Here is a 24,261-nt window from a genome sequence, read left to right as displayed (position 1 = left end):
CCCGCATTCAAATAAATAGACTTTGTCTCTCGGATGACGACTTCCGATTTTACACGCGCTTTCCCTCAGAGAAGATTTTCAGGATTTTCTGGGCATCAATAGAACCATCAGCATCGAACCTTGTGTATTGGTCTAAGGCACAGAGACATGGTCTAGAGACGGTTCCAGGACCAAGCCCTAACAGAAAGCTTCAGCTTATTGATGAGTTTTTGCTTTATTGCTGTCGCATGTCTGCAGGTCTACGAGAGAAGGTCCTGGCAGATATATTTAATGTGAGTACGACAACGGTCAGTCGAGTAATCATAACATGGGCAAATTTTCTGTTCATTGTTTTGGGGTCTTTGCCTATTTGGATGAGCAAAGAGCATGCCAGCAAAATTTAAGGAGTACTGCCCAGATGTCCGTGTTATTTTGGACTGTACTGAGATCAGATGTGAAAACCCCACAGCACTTACACTACAGTCAGAGATGTTTTCACATTACAAAAACTACCCTACCTTCAAAGGCTTGGTTGGTGTTGCTCCATGTGGGGCCATAACCTTTGTGTCACAGCTGTTCACTGGATCCATCTCAGACAGGGAGATAACAAAACAGTCTGGACTTTTGGAACTGCTCGAGCCTGGAGACTGTTGTATGGCAGATAAAGGCTTTACCATAGAGCCACTGCTTAACCACTGAAAATGTTCAGCCACTGAAAATGTGGGAGCCAGACTTGTTATCCCTCCATTCAAAAGAGCAGCACAATTTACAAAAGAGGAGACGAAACGTACACAATCAATAGCCCGTCTAAGGATTGTGGTGGAAAGAGTAATTCGACGAATTAAAGAACACCACATCTGGGACTCTACCATTCCTCTCACACTGACAGGCACTGTGAACCAAATATGGGCAAACTGCTGTTTAATGGCTAATTACCAAGGCCCACTTGATGTAAATGATGTTGTTGTATAAAATGTATATACAGAAAAGAAACATGATTTAAGTTGCCACCAATCAAATGTCTGTCATTTCATAACTTTAAGTTTAGTTTAATTTGTACAAAAATATTGAATTGTGAAAACTTGCATTTAATGTTGCAACATTTTTTTAGTAAATGAGCCTAAAAGTTGCAAACTTAAAAATTTGATTTTTTTTTATTGCACCACTTTTATACATATATGTACCAGTATTGACTGCATTGATATGTACAAGTATTGACTGCATTGTGACAATTAAAAAGTTAAGTTACAATTTCTCATTTATTCATTGACAATTTACAGTGAACTTAGTTATGAATAGGCACTATAAAAAATTTAAGACAAAAAGTTGCTCAACCAAAATAGACATTTGAAGAATCTTTAAGAGTAGTTTACCCAAAAATGGAATTTATCAACATCAGCACTAGTTTAAGCACATCAGCACTCTTAAGAGTTAGCGTGTATATACATGTATACATATATGTATATATGTATGTATACAAGTGTGTGTGTGTGTATATATATATATATATATATATATATATATATATATATATACACACACATATAGAGAGAGAGAGAGAGAGAGCGAGCATCATGTACATCTAGGATGGCACGAGGGTGAGTAAATTGCATACATTACTTTTTTGGGGACCTATTCCTTTAACAATAAATAAACAATCAATCAACACCAGTATTAGTTTAACAACTCCTTGAGTTAGAAAACACATTCATGTATATATTAAAGAAAAAAATGTCTACTTTGTCTCTCATCTCTCCAGATGCGCTGAATGGTTATATCTGTTTTGGTATTTGTTATAAAATCACACAACAATTCCTCGCTGTGCTCGCCGCCATTGCTACAGACTAAACCGTAAGTCGCTTTACGCTACTATCCGCCACTGGAAGTGACGACACGAGCACTGTGATAAAGGCCTATAGTCCTGTGTCTTATAACAGTCATAGCGCACATGCGCCAAATGCCTGTGTATGCACACCATCAATTGGAGTGTACTTTGACAGACTCGCGTTCAGCTGTAGGCAGACTCTGAGCATTTACTTAAAAATCGAAGTATACTTTGGGCTTTAATTTCCCCATATTTTGTATAATGCTGGGCTTAATTATTACTAAATAAATAAAGATCAAGAAAAGCCTAAATATCTCACACTCTGCACCAAAGCCACACAATTATGGAGCAGCCTGTCCAGGGACATTAAATCTGTTTTTAGATCTCGTTTAAAAACTAATTTGTATTAACTTGATTTAACTACATTGTACGTTTTAGTTTTAACCTTGTGTTTTACTGAGTGTGTTTTGTTTTTATGTTTTGTGAAGCACTTTGTGCTGGATTGCTGAAAGGAGCTAATAAAGTTATTATTTTAATCTGTAATTTATGTCCTTTTACCTCTATGGTCCTCAATATTTTTTTTTGATATTCATAAAATGGGGATTATGTTTTGTGTATACCTATAAGCCAATGCAATGCTCCTTCACAGCGTGCACTCGAATGCTATTAGCTTCTGCTATAGTCAGTCTTTACAGGCATGAAAAACAGTAGAACTCATTGGGAGAAAGGGAGAGACATCAGTGAACTATAAATATGAATTGTGTATTTAGGTGAACTAGAACGTTTCATTTACTTAAAAGATTAATTCGACAAGACAGACTAGTTTGTGAATGAAACATCACTACCTTTCATTTTAATAGAAGCGGCCCATCCATCCATCCATCTTCAAGCGCTTATCCAAAGTCGGGTCGCAGGGGTAGCTGCTCCAGCAGGGGGTCCCAAACTTCCCTATCCCGAGCCACATTAACCAGCTCTGACTGGGGGACCCCGAGGCATTCCCAGGCCAGTGTGTAGATGTAATCTCCTAGTCTTGAGTCTAAAAACCTAGTCCTGGTTCTTCCCCGAGGCCTCTTCCAAGCTGGACTTATCTGCAACACCTCCCTAGGGAGGCGCCCCAGGGGCAGCCTTATCAGATCCCCAAACCACCTCAACTGGCTCCTTTCAATGCAAAGGAGCAGCAGCTCTACACCGAGCTCCTCACAGGTGACTGAGCTCATCACTCTATCTCTAAGGGAGAAGCCTGCCACCTTTGCCTTCCGTCTCAACTCTGTTTTCGTGACAATACCGCCCCCGCTGCCCCAATTCTCCGGCCAACCTCCCGCTCCATTGTCCCCTCACTCGTGAACAAGACCCAAGGTACTTTAACTCCTTCAATTGGGGCAATACCTCCTTCCCTACCAAGAGTACGCACTCCATCGGATTCCTGCTGAGAACCATGGCCTCAGATTTAGAGGTGCTAATCCTCATCCCAGCCACTTCACACTTGACTGCCAAGTGATCCAGTGAGAGCTGAAGGTCACGGACCGATGATTACATGAAGACCACATCATTTGCAAAAAGTAGCGATGAGATCCCCAGCCCACCGATCCGCACCCCTTCCCCACCCCGACTACGGGTTCCTCCACTCGGGTTCAGATCAGGGAGGCCGTTCCCCCCCAATCACACTTCTCCAGTTGTCCCTGTCATTTCCCACGTGTGTGTTGAAGTCACCCAGCATCACTATGGAGTCCCCTAATGGGGCCCTATTCAGGACTCCATTCAGGGTCTCCAAGAATGTTGAATACTGCTGGTGCATATACACAGACAACTCAAGTTGATCAAGTCAAGACCCCTGGCCTTCACTGCCACCCATATAGCAGCGCATCTGACTGCTGCGGTTTCTCCCATGGGTGGTGGGCCCAAGGGATGAAGTGACCCATCTCTGCTTAATAATCTCTGGTAATATTAAAAGGGAATATTCTGAAAAACTGATGATATACTGTGATGAGGCAGGCGAGGAATTAGGATATATATGCAGCTTTATTAAAATAAACACGTAAAGCAAAACACAGGGAACCTAGCACAGAGCATAACAAAACATACAAGAACTGACAAATTAACTGGGGGAAACAAGGGCTTAAATACACATGGAAAAAACAAGGAACACCTGGGGAAACAATCAGGGAATGAGAAAAAGTCAGGGGAAAACCAATCATAGAATGAAACTGCAAAGGACTACAAAAACTAACAGGAAACAGGAAACTAAACAAGAATTTCAATATAAAAGTACAAAAACAACAGGGAATAGGACCGTAACTTGCGTTGTGAATGCGATTTTCCATAAACAACACACTACACATTCACTGCAATATCCTACACTAACTAAATACAAAAATATTATATCAGTCTCTAAAGTATGAAAAAATTCAGAAAACATCAGACTAACTTCTAAACAGTCACTTATACTTGAGTATATTATTTCAGGAGCTCAGGTTTTCACAACAAGGACAGTTGTTCAGTATTTTGTATGTAGTCTTTCTTTTATATGTTTTCATACATGTTTATCAATATTTGTTTAATTCATATTTTTTTTTGTCTGTTACAGTTTGACACGTTTTTTTGTCATTTTGCAATTTTTTTTTTAATTTGACAAAAATTCTACATCTTACACTTAAACACTTAAAAATGGCATGACGAAATATACACTTATTTTAAAGGACATATTTGTCAAAAGACTAAAATGATAACAACAAAAAACTGTAAAATATTAACACTGATTTCAATCTTACAGTCACTCACAACATGTTGAAGCCCAAAGCACATTCAAATCCAATCTGCTGAAGAAGTTTCAGTGTTTGTGTGAGGGAACAGCAAAGCAGGGAAACCCAACACTCCTGAATGAGATCTACACAGAGCTCTACATCACAGAGAGTGAAAGAGGAGAGATCAATAATGAACATGAGGTGAGACAGATTGAGACACAATCCAGAAGAGCAGCAACAGAGGACAAACCAATCAAATGCAATGACATCTTCAAACCTTTACCTGGACAAGACAAACCCATCAGAACTGTGCTGACAAAGGGAGTCGCTGGCATTGGAAAAACAGTCTCTGTGCAGAAGTTCATTCTGGACTGGGCTGAAGGGAAAGCCAATCAGGACGTCCACCTCATATTTCCACTTCCTTTCAGAGAACTCAATTTGATGAAGGACAAAGAACTCAGTCTTTCAGATCTTCTTCAGGATTTCTTCACTGAAACAAAAAAAATGGAAATATCCAGAGATGAATTTAAAGTTTTCTTTATCTTTGATGGTTTGGATGAGTGTCGTCTGTCTCTGGATTTTCAGAGCAATGTGAGATTGTGTGACGTCACTGAATCAGCCTCAGTGGATGTGCTGCTGACAAACCTCATCAAGGGGAATCTGCTTCCCTCTTCTCTCATCTGGATCACCTCCAGACCAGCAGCAGCTGATCTCATCCCCTCTGAGTGTGTTGATCGAGTGACAGAGGTACGAGGATTCAATGACTCACAGAAGGAGGAATACTTCAGGAAGAGAATCAGAGATCAGAGTCTGGCCAACAGAATCATCACACACCTGAAGTCATCAAGGAGTCTCTTCATCATGTGTCACATCCCAGTGTTCTGCTGGATTTCAGCCACTGTTCTAGAGACAATGTTGAGTGAAGCAGAGAGAGGAGAGATCCCCAAGACACTCACTCAAATGTACACACACTTCCTGATCATTCAGACAAACATCAAACATGAGAAGGACTATGAGAAGAAAAGTAAAGACAGAGACATGATCCTCAAACTGGGGAAACTGGCTTTTGAGCAGCTTGTGAAAGGCAATCTGATCTTCTATGAGGAAGACTTGAGAGAGTGTGACATTGATGTGACAGAAGCATCAGTGTACTCAGGATTGTGCACTCAGATCTTCAGAGAGGAGTTTGGGTTGTATCAGGGGAAAGTGTTCTGCTTTGTTCATCTGAGCATTCAGGAACATCTAGCAGCTCTATATGTGCACCTTTCCTTTACAAACAACAACATAAATGTGTTTAAACAAATCACCAAACAAAGACAGTTAAAGTTGATGAAACAGAATTCATCAGAACAGGTTTCTATGTTTGACCTGCATCAGACAGCTGTGAATGAGACTTTAAAGAGTAAGAATGGACATCTGGACCTTTTCCTGCGTTTCTTTCTGGGTCTCTCATTGGAGTCCAATCACACTCTCTTACAAGAACTACTGACACAGACAGGAAGCTGCTCCTACAACAAAAAGGAAACAGTGAAATACATCAAGCAGAAGATCAGCGAGAATCAGTCTCCAGAGAAATCCATCAATCTGTTTCACTGTCTGAATGAACTGGGTGATGATTCACTTGTGAAGGAGATCCAAGATTATCTGAAATCTGGAAAAATAAAAGGAAAAAAACTCTCCTCTTCACAGTGGTCAGCTGTAGTGTTTGTGTTGTTGACCTCAGAGCAGAAGATGGATGAGTTTGATCTAAAACAGTTTATTGGAGCACAAAATAAAGCAGATGAAATTCTTCAGTATCTGCTGCCTGTGATTAAAGAATCCAGATCAGTTCAGTAAGTAACACTCACAATAATCACAACAACGTTAAAACATCACATTTAGGCAACAAAGGGGGAAAATCACTAATCACTAATGTCACTGATCAGGACAGGTGGCTGAAGATTAACAGTGCTTACGACACTAACACCAAAGAGTTTTTGTGAGGATATTTTGAGATCATAGAGGTCTGATCATGGTGTAATGACTTGATGCTGAATTGAATGTAATAAGGGAAAGGACTGACAACAGTGTCTTGCATTTGACATTGTTCCTCTGTAATGACTGTATGCATGTGGCATGACAATGTGGCATGAATTCTGGGAGTCCCCAAAAGTGTGTGTCACATGGTCACTTGCAGGTGAAGAAACTTTTTTATGGACAGACAGACAGACAGCAGCTGAAGTGAGAGGGAAGTATAGCTCTTCAGAAAAAGTTACTCAATTTATTTTAAATAAGTGGACACAATCCTTCAAAAACTGCAGCAAACTGCTTTTAAAAATACTATGAAAATATTTTTGGTGCAAAACAAATGAGCACCTGTGACAGTGTTATTTGTAGTTGTAGAGATTAGTCGCACATGTGTATCAGTAAATTTGAAGTCACAGAGAAATGTATTTTAAGAGTTGCAAGCTTGTAGATTTTTTTTACTCTCCCACAAACACAACACAACAATTACACCTTCTCAAATTCTTCATTGCTGGTGCACAAATCCTTTTCTACGAATCACAAATTAAAAAACTCATACACTCACATTTTTGCTACAGTTGCTGCAGTGTATATGGTGCAAAACACATTCACACACCCGCATCACAACATGTGAAGTCACGGACAGATTTTGCTCATCCGCAAATCAGTTTGTGAATTCATCCAATGAGAGTTGCAAACTTGTAGAATATTTTCTCACAAATATTTTATATTTTCTTTGATATTTTTCTCACACAAACACAAGAACAAAACTACAACTGCTTGAATCTGCTGCTACGAGTCTCAAACACAGTTTTTCTCGCGCTCTCCCTTTTGCATCACATGTCAAACGTGATTTGTGCATCTGTAGAGGCAGCAGGCGGGGACTGTTCAGAGATCAGAGAATTTTATGGGATGATTTTAATCTCAATATGATTAATGAATGCACACACAATTATGTATGTACTAGATACATTTTGTGAATGTATTTTACTAACCACAAACAAATGCCATTTGATTTGAATCTGTGGAATTCGGGATTGAATGATTGTGCAGCGATTTGTACAAATACAGACATGTTTGCAAATAAACATGTTCTGTTCTACATTAATAAATCAAAAATTGCTCATGCAAAGATGAATCCGTGCATTTGTGGATCAGAAGACACGCGTGCATTTATTGACATCTTGTTCGAATCGATCGTGTTCGGTTCATTTGGATTTTGAGACTTCCTTTTCGCAGTTTACAGCATTCCACCCACACATACACACATACACACACACAACTAACAAACACGCCAGTGCTCTTCATTTGAGGTTTTAGAATGAAGCTTCTAATGTCTGTCGTCATATTTTATGACGTCATCACCTTAAAAAATGTCAAAATCCTCGAACAAAATCCTCAATTAGAATAAAATAGAATAATATGGATTAAATGGAGCACGGAGCGCCAAGCGAACGCAGATAGTCCAATATAATACAATCTTTTTTTGTAATATATAATAGTGCAGACTATACAAAAATATATATATATATTAGCTGCTAGACTGCCCCGGAAGGTGCGTGCCTCGCTTTGTGTCCAGCAAGTTTTTTCACCACAGTGAAAATGGTTTTGAAAGTCTAAACGCCAACAAACATGGATTGAGGCGGAATATTTCGTTAGATAAAAACATGTTGTGAATTTGGGAAATTATTAAATCTATATTTTTTCAAAACATGTTGACTTTTGGACTTTACAACGCTCTGGAGTTATTGGAAATGTTTGGACAACACGAATTGGAAACAATCCTATGCAGCCACCACTGGAATCGAAATCCATGAATAAATTAATGTGTTATATTAATAATAAACACCAGGACACGAAATTTAAATTCTAATGAATGTGAAAATGTATTAGTTCATCGACAACCACAGAACTTGCTATTGTAGCTGGTTACAGATGCAACTTTTATTATTTATATTAAATTATTTTCTTTGTAAAATAAAAACAAATCAATACAATAGCTTATAAAAACATCACCAATGTGTATTTAAATGCATAGTAAAAACATTAGACATGTATGAAACACATATTATAACCCAAAATGGCCAAAACAGTTAATAAAGAATATGAACATCGCTAAACTGTGGGAAAACGAACTGATTTAGAAAGCAATATTTGTTTTACTGTGAGCAAAAACATCATGCTGTAAAACTATAATGAAAATATTATGCTGTAAAATCATTATGAACGAATTCTCCTAAAAGTGGGCTCACTTGAACAAGGCATCTGGCTGTTTTGGGGGCAAACCCCGCACATCATTCACTGACGCTTGTGGATCGATTACTCAACACATGTACTCTCTTCCTTCCATGTGTAGATCCCACACACTACCTTTTGACATTTGTCACAAGAGTCCTTAGTTTTGTTTTTCTTGCAGTTTCTCCACGTACAGAAAACATCAGACGAGCCAACATTCTCTCCTCCCTGATCAGCTCGCACTCTAAACAATAATATAACATACATAATGAAGAGCCAACATTGTTTTGTTAATATCTCATCAAATGAATATTTATAAAATGTAATTAATATGTCAAATATATCAAATGTACATAGTTTTTAACTTGCTAGTCTATAGGAAGTTACTTTTTTCTTCTTCTTTTCAGTATGCAATAAAAGAAAAAAAAAAGAAAAAAAGATTAGTTTTACTTCCCCAACCAGCTTGTTGGTTTAAAATGGTATTATCCATGTTTTAAAGGTTCTTCGGGAGAATGCCAAAATGTCCATTATCAGCTGTTCTCAAACCAGGGCAGGCCAACTCTGTAATTCTCTGCGACTGCCATCTAGTGGTAGCTGCCTGCCTTGCCTTTCAGTTGCGTGTGGATCCTCAATGCTGAAAGTGCGGAAAGAAAGTCTCAAAATCCAAATGAACCGAACAGGATTGACTCGAACAAGGAATCAATAAATGCACGGGTGTCGCCTGATGCACAAATGCACGGATTCCTTTTTGCACGCGGAAATTGTCACACTTTAATACAAAGCAGAACATTTATACTCACAAACATGACTTTATTTGTACAAATTGCTGCACATTTATGTATTCTACAGACACCGGTTGAAAAGCATTTGTTTCATTGCATAGTGACACCCATTTATGAATCGTGTTCACGTTAATGAAGAGCACTGGCGTGTTTGTTAGTTGTGTGTGTGTATGTGTGTATGTGTGGGTGGAATGCTGTAAACTGCGAAAAGGAAGTCTCAAAATCCAAATGAACCGAACACGATCGATTCGAACAAGATGTCAATAAATGCACGCGTGTCTTCTGATCCACAAATGCACGGATTCATCTTTGCATGAGCAATTTTTGATTTATTAATGTAGAACAGACCATGTTTATTTGCAAACATGTCTGTATTTGTACAAATCGCTGCACAATCATTCAATCCCGAATTCCACAGATTCAAATCAAATGGCATTTGTTTGTGGTTAGTAAAATACATTCACAAAATGTATCTAGTACATACATAATTGTGTGTGCATTCATTAATCATATTGAGATTAAAATCATCCCATAGAATTGTGGCCAATCAGATGAGCTTGTTTGGGCGCCTCTCCATTGACGGAACATGACGCCCAAACAGGGAGAAAAAAACTTCCATGAGCATAGGTCCGAGTTGAGACTATTTTGCCGAAGTTTTGCGTTGGGTGGGGGGGCCAACTATGGAATGATATTCCGGACATTATTCAAAAGGAATTGCAAATTGTATTTGCAATTGCGTTTTCAATTTGTGGACGCATAAAATGTGACATAATCCAAACGCAATTGCAAATCGCGCATTACGGTTTGCATTTTCGTTTAAGCGAACGCACAGTGACTGCCAGATTTCAAATGGAAAAGCAAAGTCCGTTTGCAACTGTGTTTCTCATATCTTACGAGTTTTGGCCCTGTCATATTTAAATAGCAATTTCAATTACCACGTCTGCTTTTTCACTTTCTCAGCGTCGCGTATGTAGCCAGCCAAAACTCAAATGGAATACTAATTTTTTTTTTTTTTTTTTATTGCAATATTAACAAACAGAACAAGACAATACATACAAGAAATATAAACAATCTTTCAAAACAAAAGAGAAATTATGGTTCAGAATACATTAAGAGAGGAAATGTGAAAGAAATTTAAATATATTCAACAATAGTCTAAAAAGAAAAGAGAGTAAGAGAAGAAAGAAAAAAAAAAGAAGAAGAGGGCACAAAAGAAAAAAAACATTAAGAGAGAATATTAAACATGGCACAAATTCTGGATGTTTTCATTGCTTTCTTGTTAACAGAAGTTGAAATTGTATTTAAATACATCTTCAATTCTTCTTTGAAAAAGCTAAAGTGGTTTACTTTTCATATATTTACATTTATGGATATGAAACTTTCCAATATATAAAAGAAGGTTTATTCAAAAACATGCATTAATTAGATTCTTGTCTTTAACATAAAATCCAAAAAGAATGTGTCTATATGATAAAGAAAAGTTACATAAAACCTTTTGGACAATCAGAGCATCAATATTGTTCCAGAAAGACCGAGTAAAAAGACATTCCCAAAACAAATGATCAACAGTTTCAGAGGAGGCTTCACAAAAAGAGCAGGAAGTATCAATATCATTTCTAAATTTCTTTAAAAAGTATTTAACTGGATAAAATCTATGAATAATTTAATAGGATATTTCTTTAACTTTATTAGTTAGAAAGAATTTCTGAGGAAGTGACCAAACATATGACCATTTAATATCATCAAAAAGGTTATTCCAATAAGAAATGGAGGAAGGAATTGAAGTAACAGGGTCCAAAAATAATGACCTAATTTTATAATTGGATTTATGTATTGAAAAACAAATAGAAGCAACCACAGTAGATTCAGGGCTAGGGGGAGAAACAGAAGTCACTGTAGCACTATTAATGTTTCTAAACAGCATACAGATTTCCAAAGAGATGGCCTTGAAAACTATATTAAATTCTTTACTAGATACTGGGAATTGGTATCCTGAAACAAAATCGGAATAATTAAATAAATTACCTTCACTATCAAAGAGCTGGTTTACTAATATCACCCCATTATTGAACCAGTTTTCAAGAAATAAAGATTTCCTCTTATGAAGAATATTACAGTTGTTCCAAATTAAAAAATTGTGTGGCGAGAAATTATGCTTGTAAATAAGTTTCCAAGCCATAAGCATCTGCTGATGATAATTGGAAAGTTTGACAGGAAGTTTACTAATTGAATAATTGCACATTAAAAGAAAATGTATACCTCCTAATTGAGAAAAAATATATCTTGGGATTATACTCCAAATAGAAGATTGATTGTGAAGGAAACGTTTAAGCCAATTAATTTTCAAGGTATTGTTAAGAGAATCAAAATCAATGAAATTTAAGCCACCTTTATTATAAGAATTCAAAATATCTGATTTTCTAATACTCAAATGGAATACTAATTCCCTTAGTATTTCCATTTCCGATGCCTTACACAGAAACCTGTCAATCAGGGTCAAGGGTGGGATTATGCTATGGGGCGTGTTTGTCTTGGGAAGTGACGTCACTCACAGTCGACGGTCAAGAGGTGATGCCCTGAACAGACGCTGGTTTATCAAATCAAATCAAATCAAATCACTTTATTGTCACACTACCATGTACACAAGTGCAACAGTAGGTGAAATTCTTGTGTGCAGTTCCGAGCAACATAGCAGTCATGACAGTAAACAACATACTTACACAACACAATTTACAAATCAAATGTACACATACTTACACAACACAATAATTATATACAATGTACAGTAAACAATACACACAATATACAATACAATAAGTAGGAGTATATGAAATATATATATATCTATGAAGTAGTATATTGAGGAGAATATGTTGACAGTCCAGTGTGAGATTATAGATGAATAAAGTGCAGTGCTAATTATTGATCCTGATAGACTGTGAGTGATGTCACTTCCCAAGACAAACACGCCCCATAGCATAATCCCACCCTTGTCCCTGATTGACAGGTTTCCGTGTAAGGCATCGGAAATGGAAATACTAAGGGAATTAGTATTCCATTTGAGTTTTGGCTGGCTACATACGCGACGCTGAGAAAGTGAAAAAGCAGACGTGGTAATTGAAATTGCTATTTAAATATGACAGGGCCAAAACTCCTAAGATATGGGAAACACAGTTGCAAACGGACTTTGCTTTTCCATTTGAAATTTGGCAGTCACTGTGCGTTCAGCTAAACGAAAATGCAAACCGTAATGCGCGATTTGCAATTGCGTTTGGATTATGTCACATTTTATGCGTCCACAAATTGAAAACGCAATTGCAAATACAATTTGCAATTCCTTTTGAATAATGTCCGGAATATCATTCCATAGCCAACTTCACACAGGTCTTCCCGAGCTGGCAATGGCAAATACCAATAAAGGTATGTTTTTTTTTCATTCTTTTTCTGAAATCACTCACCGTTATACATTTTTTTATAGTTTATATACGCTGGTCACTGCGGTCAAGCCAGACAATACAACTACAAATAACACTGTCACAGGTGCTCATTTGTTTTGCACCAAAAATACTTTCATAAAATACTTCATAACAGGCTTCTCTATCAAAATCCTCTAGAGCTGGTCATGGGCAATTTCTTTTTCTGATGTTTTTTAAGTTGACATAACATGTTAAAATACAACAGTTATTGCAAACATTTATTTCATGAAATTCTGTCTTGCTGCTTAAAGTAAGTTGATTTTGTTATTATTATGTTCACTACTGCAAATATTTGAGCAATAATCATAAACCGATAAGTGAACAATTTCTCAAAATCTTTAGAGATCAGAGTAAGTGTTCAGTATATTTGTGTGTTTTCAGACTGTAAAGTCAACTTTTTCACTGCACAGAACAAAAGACCTCCGATAGACCGGAAGTCATTAATATCCTATGTAGAGTAACACAGGGGCTGTATGGTGTGACAACCAACCTGAGGATGCGGAATTTTCAGATCTGATTTGAGCTTTGCATACTTAAAAAAATGTGAACTTGAGCGACTAAACTGGATAAAATTCTTTCTAACAAGTCAGTCCACTGTCGGCCATCTTTGGAAAGTTTCTGGGAGGCTATTTCCAGTCATGACAGTGCAGCTCCTGTCTACTTGAATGGGGAAAGACCAAAATCTCGCATACGGTGGAACAAGATTACGATCAAAGAACGTATTTCAATCAGCAATAAAAATCTGACAATACTGGTATCATAAATTGTGATTCTTTACCACATATTACGTTCAAAAACGAAATTTTCCCGGCTTGTATAGCTAATGCGCATACACGTTCTAGAGTTGGTTGACATTTGATGTCTGTCTTTAAGCTGATTGACTCTTTTAACTGTAAGAAGGGACTTCCTTTCTACATCAAGGTTTCCGCGCAGCTCTGATCATCAAAAAGTGCAGCGTGGGTCGCAGAAACCATTTGAAATTGTCACTCCATTGCAAACAGAAATATTTTGTGTTAAACTAGTTTAAAACATTACTTAACAGTAGAATCTTTAGAATCCATTCATCTTCCCCGCATTGTCTGCTCTCTCTCTCTCTCTCTCTCTCTCTCTCTCTCTCTCTCTCCATCGTTATGTATTTTGCAGAAATGTGGTATATTCATATTAATGATATTTTGTAAATAGCTCCATTAAATATATTTGGGGAGTGAGGGAATATATGTTAATTTATTTCTGTTACAATTATTGCAGTTTCAAAAATATTATATAATATAGTTACATTTTATACTTATAGTTTCTAAATAGTCTTGTATGCATCTACATAACAAAAATGGCATAGTTTGTGTAATAGGAGTTCCCGTGGTTGTTATGAGCCATACAAATGGTCTTATCATAAATTATTGTAGGAAAAAGTAACTGGTGTGGTTTGCCTTCAGAAATTCCAAGAGATTACTTAATCATGTGAAGAGAGTACTTAACCGTGGGAATCACTCTTAGTCTTAGTCAGACTCAGAATATTTAAATTTAGTCATTTATAAATTTGTTATATACATTTTTTTACTTTTTATAGATGTAAATTTACTGGTTTTAACAAATGTGCCATCTGCATCCCAACTCAAAATTATAGTTTACTTTCAAATGTGCATTTCATATCGGCAAAATATGCAACATTTGTGGTAACTGCACATATATATAAAATAATATTACTTTTATTATTAGTATCTATCCTTAATTACAAAAAAAAAAAAAGAAATAAATCACTGGTACTCTCAAATCAGGTGATGATGCACACACACACATTGCAGAACTTGGTTGCACTGGTGCCACTGCACTCAAATATAGCTCTCTATCCATCTGCTTGAATTAAAGAAACTCAAAGTTTGGTTTCACCTTAATGATGCATAAGCCTGTTTAAATAATTAACAAAACTGTAAAGTTCTGAAATGCTTCGAAGTTGCATAGATCAAAAAACACAAATATTATCCAAAACATTTTGAGAACCACTATTTAAGACATTTGCCGATATTCAATAAAGTAAAATATACCACTTCAAATGAGCACTTCAAAATACTGTGAACATTTCTAGATAACCTATTAACCAAATGTTTTTGATTTTTCTAAACGCACTATAGCATTTCCATCAATAAATCAACATTCCCAACTCTTACAGTAAGAAATACAAAATACTAGAAATTTAGAATTTCTTTTTCAACTGCACTTTTCCCTCAAAATATTACCATTGTTGTTACTTGTTCATATGCGATGAAAATTAACCATAATAAATTAGATAAATTCAAAATTCTCTTTTGAAAGCCACCATGCCTCTTTGAATCTTATATGGTTTGATCTTTGTAAAGTCACTTTCTTTGTGATCGTTTAATAAAAAAATTAAATACATTTAATAAAAATATAGTAGCTAAATCTTGTTAAGAACAACAAAGTTTATTAACATTTCATCCCGTTTTGTAATTCAATATAATACCTTGATAATATATATAAATGCTTCAGTAATTATCGTGATGTGACAAATTTTATACTGTCACATCCCTAGTTTGTTCATTTGTAGGTTTTTACTGTCTATGCGGTTATAATTTTAATTGTAGCTGTGTCAGTTCATATCCTCTCTTTTTTTTATCTTACTGCAGGTTGAGTTATTGTGATGTCACAGATGAAGGTTGTGCTGCTCTGACTTCAGCTCTGAGATCAAACCCCTCACATCTGAAAGAACTGTATCTGTCATATAATAAAATAAGAGATTCAGGAGTGAAGCTGCTCTCTGATGGACTGAAGAATCCTCACTGTAATCTGGAGAAACTGTGGTAAGATTTCACAAAACTCTCAAATCCTCCTTCATTCTCCTCCTGTAGTAAATAATAATAATGTAACAACAATGAAAAAATATTGAAAACAGAGCTCTCTGATCAGAGAAGATAATTTTGCTTTAACTCATATGATTGAGTCCTAATTTTACCCTAAAAAAATTAAACATCTGTAATTTACTCCCCTCATGTTTGGAGAATCATGAATCAGAAATCACCTGAGAGTCACATAATCTAATATTCTGATATTTAAAAATATTTTTAAATAGTGCATAATTGCAACAATTCTTACAATAATATAGAGTTATCTGTGAACTATGTATGTCACATGTTATTAGGAAATACTATAGAACGTCTAGGTTACTGTTGTAACCTCCATTCCCTGATGGAGGGAACGAGACGTTGTGTCGAAGAAGTGACACAAAGGATCTCTCTTGAGAGCCTTATGCATCTCTGAACATTGAGAAAAGGCCAATGAGAAATTGGCAGGCAGAATTTGCATGTCCCGCCCCCGAACATACGGGTATATAGGGAGGGAAATGCGTCTGTTCATTCAGGATTTGTCTGAGGAGCCGACAATGAGGTTCGGCCGCTCAGTGGCTCGGTTCAGTGACGTGGCCGGGAGGACACAAAGTCTCGTTCCCTCCATCAGGGAACAGAGGTTACAACAGTAACCTAGACATACCCCATCTGTCGCTCACTTCGACGTTGTGTCAAAGAAGCGACACTAGGGGTCCAATTTTAATCATGCCATGTGCTGAACCGTGTACGTGCGCTGCTGACACAGGTGCGGGCAGGTACTTTGAATGCCAAAATGACTGCACGTACCCTTCCCCATCGCCCCAAAAAAGTGTCAAAACCTTCTGGTTCCTTACATCCCGATATGGGGGGAACAAGGCGACGTGCCAAGCATGGGAGCAAGCCACGCCAGCCGCACCTTTTCTCTCTCTATGTTTCTCGCATAGAGTTAAAATGGCGTGGGTCATCTTAACACTATCACGCATCGGGGGAGGTGTTTTTTCCCAGTTCCTATTCTTTCAGGGGGAAAAACCCTGCGGATACCACACCTGCCCAGACTGGGGGAGGTAAAGAGTGGTGAAATACATCACATGGGCTTTTAGGTCACATGTGGAGAATGGTGCAGTGGTAGATCGTACCTCATTGGGAGGGAGGAGTTGCTACAAACATGAATGGCGCAGTGGTAGATCCTACCTCATTGGGAGGGAGGAGTTGCTACAAACATAGCGACCAGGGGTTAGCGAGGACTGCCCAAGGGAGACGCGAGTCCGCTTGCAAGGGGACCATACCGCGGAAAATACACACAGGGGATAAGTCCACATGGGTACACCTGTGGAGTACCTAGTCTCTGAAGGTCTGAGAGGACCACTGAGAGATCCCAGGAGGGGAACAGGCCGGGAGGGATTCAGCCTCCGGTTGACTCTTAGGAACCTGATAACTAAGTCGTGCTTACTCAAAGACTTGCCGTCTACTGCGTCGTGGTGGGCCACGATAGCGGCTACATACACCTTCAAGGTGGAGGGGGACAGCCTCCCCTCCAGTCTCTCCTGCATAAATGAGAGCACTGACCCGACTGCGCTCCTCTGTGGGTCTTCAGCACGGGAAGAACACCAATTTGCAAACAAGTTCCACTTCAGGGCGTAAAGTTGCCTGGTAGAGGGAGCTCTGTCTTGGTTGATTGTGTCTACAACAGAAGGTGGTAGGCCAGCTAGATCTTCCGCATCCCGTCCAGGGGCCAGAAGTGGAGGCGTGACATGTGACGGGAGCGTACGCCACCTTGGCGATTTATGTACGCTACCATGGTGGTGCTGTCTGATCGTATCAAGACTTGCTTGCCCCGAACTAGCGGGAGAAACCTCTGCAGGGCAAGAAGTACAGCCAACAATTCTATGCAATTGATGTGCCAGCGCAGCGGGGGCCCTTCCCAATGGCCTGCGTCTGCGTGCCCCTTGCACATGGCGCCCCAACCCTGTTTGGAAGCATCTGTGGTGATCAGGACGCATCGGGACACCTGCTGCAAAGGGACTCCTGCCTGTAAAAAACAGAGGCCTGTCCAGGGTTTGAAAGTTTGGCGGCAGGAGGGGTGATAAACACACGGTGTGTGCCGCTGCGCCATGCTCGTCTCGGGACTTTGGTCTGGAACCAGTGCTGGAACGGTCTCATATGCATCAACCCCAGTGGCGCGACCGCTGCGGAGGATGTCATATGCCCCAGGAGCTTTTGGAAATGTTTTAGGGGGACCCACGTGCCTGGCCTGAACAAGGTGAGGCACTTCAGCACTGACTGCGCGTGCTCTTTGGAGAGGCATGCTGACATTGAGACTAACTCCATGCCGAGAAAAGAGATGCTCTGAACCGGGGCGAGCTTGCTGTTTTCCCAGTTGAGCTGAAGCCCTAAACGGCTGAGGTGCCTGAGCACCTGGTCCCTGTGAGCGCATAGTAACTCTTGGGAGTGGGCCAGGATGAGCCAATCGTCGAGGTAGTTGAGTATTACGAACGCCTGCTTCCGAAGCGGGGCAAGGGCTGCATCAGCGACCTTCGTAAAGCTGCGAGGGGACAGGGACATGCCGAATGGAAGGACCTTGTACTGATACGCCTGGCAGTCGAACGTAAACCGTAGAAAGGGTTGGTGTCGAGGCAAGATTGAGACGGAATTTGGTGTCTTCACCGTGTACTGCGGTAAAGTGGATGCCACCAAAGGGGGCAGGAGGCCTGGCACACTGAATTGCGTAACCGAGTTGGATGGTCCTGACCAGCCAGTGTGACGGATTGGTAAGTGAGATCCACGTGTTCAAGCTCCATGCTAGGGGCACTAAGGGGACAATTATTTTGACGTACCTGGCAGGGCGGAGCAGCGGGTTGGAGGCAAAAGCTACTCTGGTGCTGAGAGAAGACTCGAAGCACTTACCTCTCTCTGCACACCCGGCAGGGGGCGGGTCAGTGACTGAGGAGGAGGTCCCATGGAGGTGTCCTCTAGACTCGTCAGGACCGGCCGGCAACATTCGTGGGGCAGGATTTGAAGGGTCTGCGTCTAATGTGCCGGGACTGTTGAGATGTGGCACCTGGGTGCTGTGAGAAAGGAAATTGCTCTTTTATTGAGAATGTGTGTACCGCAGCCCGAAGGGGGTGCGGCAAAGAAAATAAACTCAACTGAGGATTCTCCTCCCGGCCCTCCACCAGGGGACGGAGTGGTCTGCTTACCATCTCCGGAGCAAACGTCTTGGTCTCTGGGTCGTCCGTCTCAGGAACGCTTGGGAGCCTGACGAGGGGCATGTGCTTCCTAGCGGGGCACTCGATGCTGGGGCTGAGAGATGGGCCCAGGCTGTGGCGAAGCTGCACGCTTCTTGGAAGCCAAATGAGGATGACCTCGGAGGGCAGACGGGGCACGGCCTGCACTGGAAGTGCAATGGGGCATGATGTGGGAGATGGCCTCCGTCTGCTTCTTCACCGCTGAGAACTGTTGGGCGAAGTCCTCGACGGTGTCACTGAAAAGGCCGAACTGGGAGACAGGCGCATTGAGAAAGCGTGCTTTGTCATTTTCGTGCATCTCGACCAGGTTCAGCCATAGATGACGTTCCTGGACCACGAGGGTGGCCATCGCCTGCCCGAATGACCGTGTTGTGACCTTCGTGGCCCTGAGGGCGAGGTTGGTCGATGAGCGCAGTTCCTTCAGCATATCAGAGTCAGGACTACCCAAGTGCAGATCTTTGAGTGCCTTGGCCTGGTGGACTTTCAGGAGGGCCATGGCATGCAAGGCAGAAGCGGCCTGACAGGTTGCACTGTAGGCTTTGGAGGTCTGTAAAGACGTCATCCTACAGGCCCTGGAGGGGAGCACCGGGCGATCCCACCAGTTGGTGGAGTTTTCAGGACACAGATGGATCGCAACCGCTCTGTCCACCTGGGGACCGTCGTGTACCTGTGGACTGTTCCGCCGTCGAGGGTAGTGAGAGCAGATGAGCGAGAAGATCTAAGGTGGCATCCCAATTGAGTCTTTCGCGTCAGATGCCGGAACACTCTCCGATGCAGCGGCAAGCTCATCATCCAGCTCAGGGGGCTCAAGAGGTTAGGCAGACTGGGGATAGCATCCCCAAATCGCCTCCATCGTCAGCCGGGTCATCCTCAATCCCGTGGGAAGAAGGAGCGACGGTGGGGCGGCTGGAGTGGCGTTCCTTCTTAGGAAGGAAAGCCGTGACCGCAACGTTGTCATGGTAAGGTTCTCGCAGTGAGAACATGAACCATTAACAAATGCTGCCTCGGTGTGATAGCGGCCCAAACACACAAGGCAGTGCCTGTGACCATCAGGAGTGGAGAGAACTCGACCGCATCTGCCGTTCAGAGGAGAAAGCCCCTGATATGCGCCATAGATCCAACAGCATACACTGATACCAGAGATGAGAGAAAACCAACTGGGACTCGCAGCTCTCTGCTCACACAACCGGTCGGCTCCGAAGAAAATTTCTGAATGAACCGATGCATTTCCCTCCTTATATACCCATATGTCCAAGGGTGGGACATGCAAATTCTGTCTGCCAATTTCTCATTGGCCTTTTCTCAAAGTTCAGAGATGCATAAAACTCTCGAGACAGACCCCCAGTGTCGCTTCTTCGACAGAATGTCGAAGTGAGCGACAGACGGGGAAACTGATTTAGTCCAAAGGTAAATCCAATAAACATCATCCAATAAACGATTATAAGATCTGAGAAGTCCAGAATTTCATTAGAGAAACAAACAAATCTAAATCAAGAACCAGAATCAGAGAACAGAGAAACCAGACAGAAAAGTCACAAATTATTCATTTACAGTATTTAAAATAAACCACATTAGCTAAAATTAAGAAAACAAAATCATGAAGAAAGTTTATCTCATTATCATTAAAAAGATATCTAATTTGATTAATCTTTGTTTTGATTTAATTAAAGCTTTTTCGTTGTCAGTAAAGATGTTTGATAATATTCTGCTGTTGAACTGATGTGTGTGTTGTGAACTGAGAGAGTTAAGAGTGTCATTGTTCTCTGCAGGTTGTATAATTGTGGTATCACAGATGAAGGTTGTGCTGCTCTGACTTCAGCTCTGAGATCAAACCCCTCACACCTGAAAGAACTGCATCTGTCATGGAATAAACTAAGAGATTCAGGAGTGAAGCTGCTCTCTGATGTACTGATGAATCCTCACTGTAAACTGGAGAAACTGTGGTAAGATTTCATAAAACTCTCAAAACCTCCATTCTCTTTCTGTAGTAAATAATAATGATTTAACAATAATGAAAAAAAAACATATCAAAAACAGAGTTCTCTCAGATAATAGAAGAGAATGTTGCTTTAATTTATCAGTCAATCACTCCCAATCCCAATTATGTTTGGAGAATCCTCACTACAAACTGAAGATTGTCACAAGATCTGATATTGTGATATAGGGCTGAAACGATTAGTGGACATTATTGTCAACATCGGCAATACAATTATTATTTTTTTAATCTAATTTAAAATGAGATCATTTGAAACTCCAAAGATGACGTGTGAGAGGAGCACTTCAGCTTGAGAGGAGAGGAAGAAAACAACTCACAGTCCGGACACATTGCAAACTTTCTGAACAGCTTTAGGTGATGTAGATCACAAAATAATACAAAAATACCATAAAAGTAAATACAGAAGCAGTGTCGTAATTAAATAAAGCAGAGGTGGAGGTTAAGCATTCCGCTTAAGATAAACTTGCAAGTCAGAGCGTTTTTAAAGGCGTGATTTCCCCCACAAACCACTTTAATGACTAAACCCTCGGGAACGTTTTCATTGGTCATCTCAATCACAGTGCTGATTTGCCACACACAGAAAATGTTTGTTAATGAAGGTTTTCTGACTTTGCCAACGATAACGAAGCGAGACAAAAATGGCATAAAATGACGAAAATAAACAATTTAAGCAAACTTTTCATGAAAATGTGGCGAGATGAAAATGATACTGCAAAATATAAACAGAAGAAAAAACATCTTGAGAATCTGTATATAGAAGAAGACATTAGACATGGATTCATATAATACATTAAATATCCACTTGAGTTGGCTGAGTTGAACGCGCTGAACACCGGCATAATGAACTGCTTCAAAACGGGGTAAATAGTTAATTTAAACGCATCTGATTTATACAAGAGATTAATCACTTTCTCCCTAACATCTAGGCTACTGTCGTAACCCTTGTTCCCTGATGGAGGGAACGAAAAGTTTTGTCGGTGAAGTGACACTAGTGGTCTGTCTTCAGAGCTTCAGTTGCCTCTGAGCTTTGAGAAAAGGCCTCGAGAGAAGAGAAGAGGGAAGCCGGTAACCTGTAAAATGTATGACATTTTTATGTCATATGGGGCAGTGGTGGCTCAGTGGTTGAGGCTCAGGGTTACTGACCAGAAGGTCGGGGGTTCAAGCCCCAGCACCACCAAGATGCCACTGTTGGGCCCTTGAGCAAGGCACTTAACTCCAGGTTGCTCTGGGGTATTGTCCCTGTAATAAGTGCACTGTAATTCGCTTTGGATAAAAGCGTCTGCCAAATGCATAAATGTAAATGTGGCGTTGGGGAAGGTTATGTGCAACCTGGCGCAAGTTGTTTCTTTAGCACGCAATATCTGGCTTGCACCAGCTTTAGCGTTTCACTGTCATGGCATTGTTGGATAGGGACCCCTAGTGTCACTTCACCGACACGATGTCGAGTGAGTGACAGAAGGGGAATGTCTAGGTTACTGTCGTAACCCTCTGTGGCAGCGGGGGCGTGGTCAAGCGCCCGTCCGGGAGAGAAAAGCGGTAAGGGCGCTCACACCTGAGCTAAATGATAACTAACACCTGTGTCTAATTCCAGTAACATGAGGAGAGCGGCATAAAAGGGCAGGAGCGACAGAACAGAGGGGGCGAACCAAGGAAGGCTGTTTCTTGTTGAAAGCTGTGAAACTTATAGAAATTAAAGCAACTTACCCCTTAAGTTGACGTTTGTGTCCGTCCCATCTTTTAACAGCCTCACAGTGGTGCAGAAACCCGGGACTATTTTTTTTTTGTTTTTTTTTGTTTTGTTGTAATGGAACCAAGTCGCCCCGTAGAGTCCTCCCAGCTGGCGGAAATCCTCCAGTCCCTCGCTAATCTCCATCAGGGCCACCAACAATCCCTGCTTGAGCTCCGCCAGGATCAAGATCGGCGATTCTTCGAGGTCATGCGGGCTCAGGCAGAGGACCGACTCGCTATCCGGAGCCTCCTCAGCCAGGAGGCTGCGTCAGCCCCAGCCGCGACCCCGGACACCCGCGCTACGCTGCCCCCGCCCATGTTACAGAAGATGGGGGTAGCAGATGATCCAGAGGCCTTCCTCGACCTGTTCGAGAGGACGGCCGACATCTGGGGCTGGCCGCCCGAGCAGTGGGCAGCCCGCCTAATTCCTCTCCTGTCCGGGGAAGCACAGCTCGCGGCGCAACAACTGCCGGCGGCGAGCCTCCTGGCGTACTCTAACCTGAAACGGGCCATCCTGCAGCGGGTTGGTCGGAGCCCGGAAGAGAATCGCCAGCTCTTCCGGAGCATGAAGCTGGAGAAGTCCGACCGCCCGTTTGCGTTTGTTCAACGGCTCCGGGACGCCTGTCGGCGGTGGCTGCTCGCGGGGGACCGCGACGTCGAGGGAGTCATCGATCAGGTGGTACTGGAGCAATTCACGCAGAGTCTGCCCAGGAGAACGGCGGAGTGGGTCCAGTGCCACCGCCCGGCGTCGCTGGAGGCAGCTGTTCAGCTCGCGGAGGACCATCTGGCGGCGATTCCGAGGGCAGATGAGCCCTCCCCTTCTCTCTCTCTCTCCCCTTCCCCTGTGTCTTTCCCTGCTTCCCCCCCCCCTGTTCCCTCTCGCTCTGCTCTCTCCCCAGGACCCGTTCCTGCCCCCCGCAGGCGTGGAGGATACAGTCAACCAGCTTCCCGGCCGTGGGAGAACCCGCCCAACCCTTCCCCGTCTTTCAGTCGCTCTCCTCCTCAGGTGGTGGTGCCCGCCAGCACGGGTGCGGCCGTGGCGCCTGGGCCGGTCTGCTGGAGGTGCGGGGACCCGGACCACTTCCGGGATCAGTGTCCGCTGATGGAGGTGGGGACGGTGGTGCGGGTCTCCGATGTCCCGCAGGCTGCCCCCGGTCGGGCTGGAGCGTACCGGATCCCGGTAAGGATCCAGGGGGGTACATACCAAGCTTTGATGGATACCGGCTGTAATCAGACCACCATCCACCAACGCTTGGTTCAACCCGGGCTTTGGGCACAGCTAAACGGGTGAGGGTGAGGTGTGTGCATGGGGATATTCACAAGTATCCCATGGTGACTCTGGCAATTAAATTCCGGGGAGAAAAGCATAGTGTGGAGGCAGCGGTTAGTTCCCGCCTCACCCATCCGCTAATC

At 41.5% G+C, this 24,261-nt stretch overlaps 1 protein-coding gene and 1 long non-coding RNA gene across 4 annotated transcripts in view; one reads left to right on the top strand and one right to left on the bottom strand.

The window, feature by feature from the left end:
- The window catches only part of LOC127650383 (NACHT, LRR and PYD domains-containing protein 12-like), a 294,503-nt gene that overhangs the window by 34,629 nt on the left and 235,613 nt on the right, over positions 1-24,261 (top strand). The gene's annotated exons all lie outside the window — the stretch shown is intronic.
- The window catches only part of LOC127650485 (uncharacterized), a 240,457-nt gene that overhangs the window by 23,265 nt on the left and 192,931 nt on the right, over positions 1-24,261 (bottom strand). For all 3 annotated transcript variants that reach the window (XR_007971454.1, XR_007971456.1, XR_007971455.1), the window contains exon 2: positions 5,191-5,379. This is a non-coding gene — a long non-coding RNA (uncharacterized LOC127650485). The remainder of the gene's footprint in view (positions 1-5,190; positions 5,380-24,261) is intronic.

The sequence above is a fragment of the Xyrauchen texanus genome, chromosome 10 (genome assembly GCF_025860055.1).
Source record: "Xyrauchen texanus isolate HMW12.3.18 chromosome 10, RBS_HiC_50CHRs, whole genome shotgun sequence".
NCBI classification, from domain to species: Eukaryota; Metazoa; Chordata; class Actinopteri; order Cypriniformes; family Catostomidae; genus Xyrauchen; species Xyrauchen texanus.
Note: the sequence above shows the minus strand (reverse complement) of the source record. Positions and strands in the feature narration are given on the sequence as shown.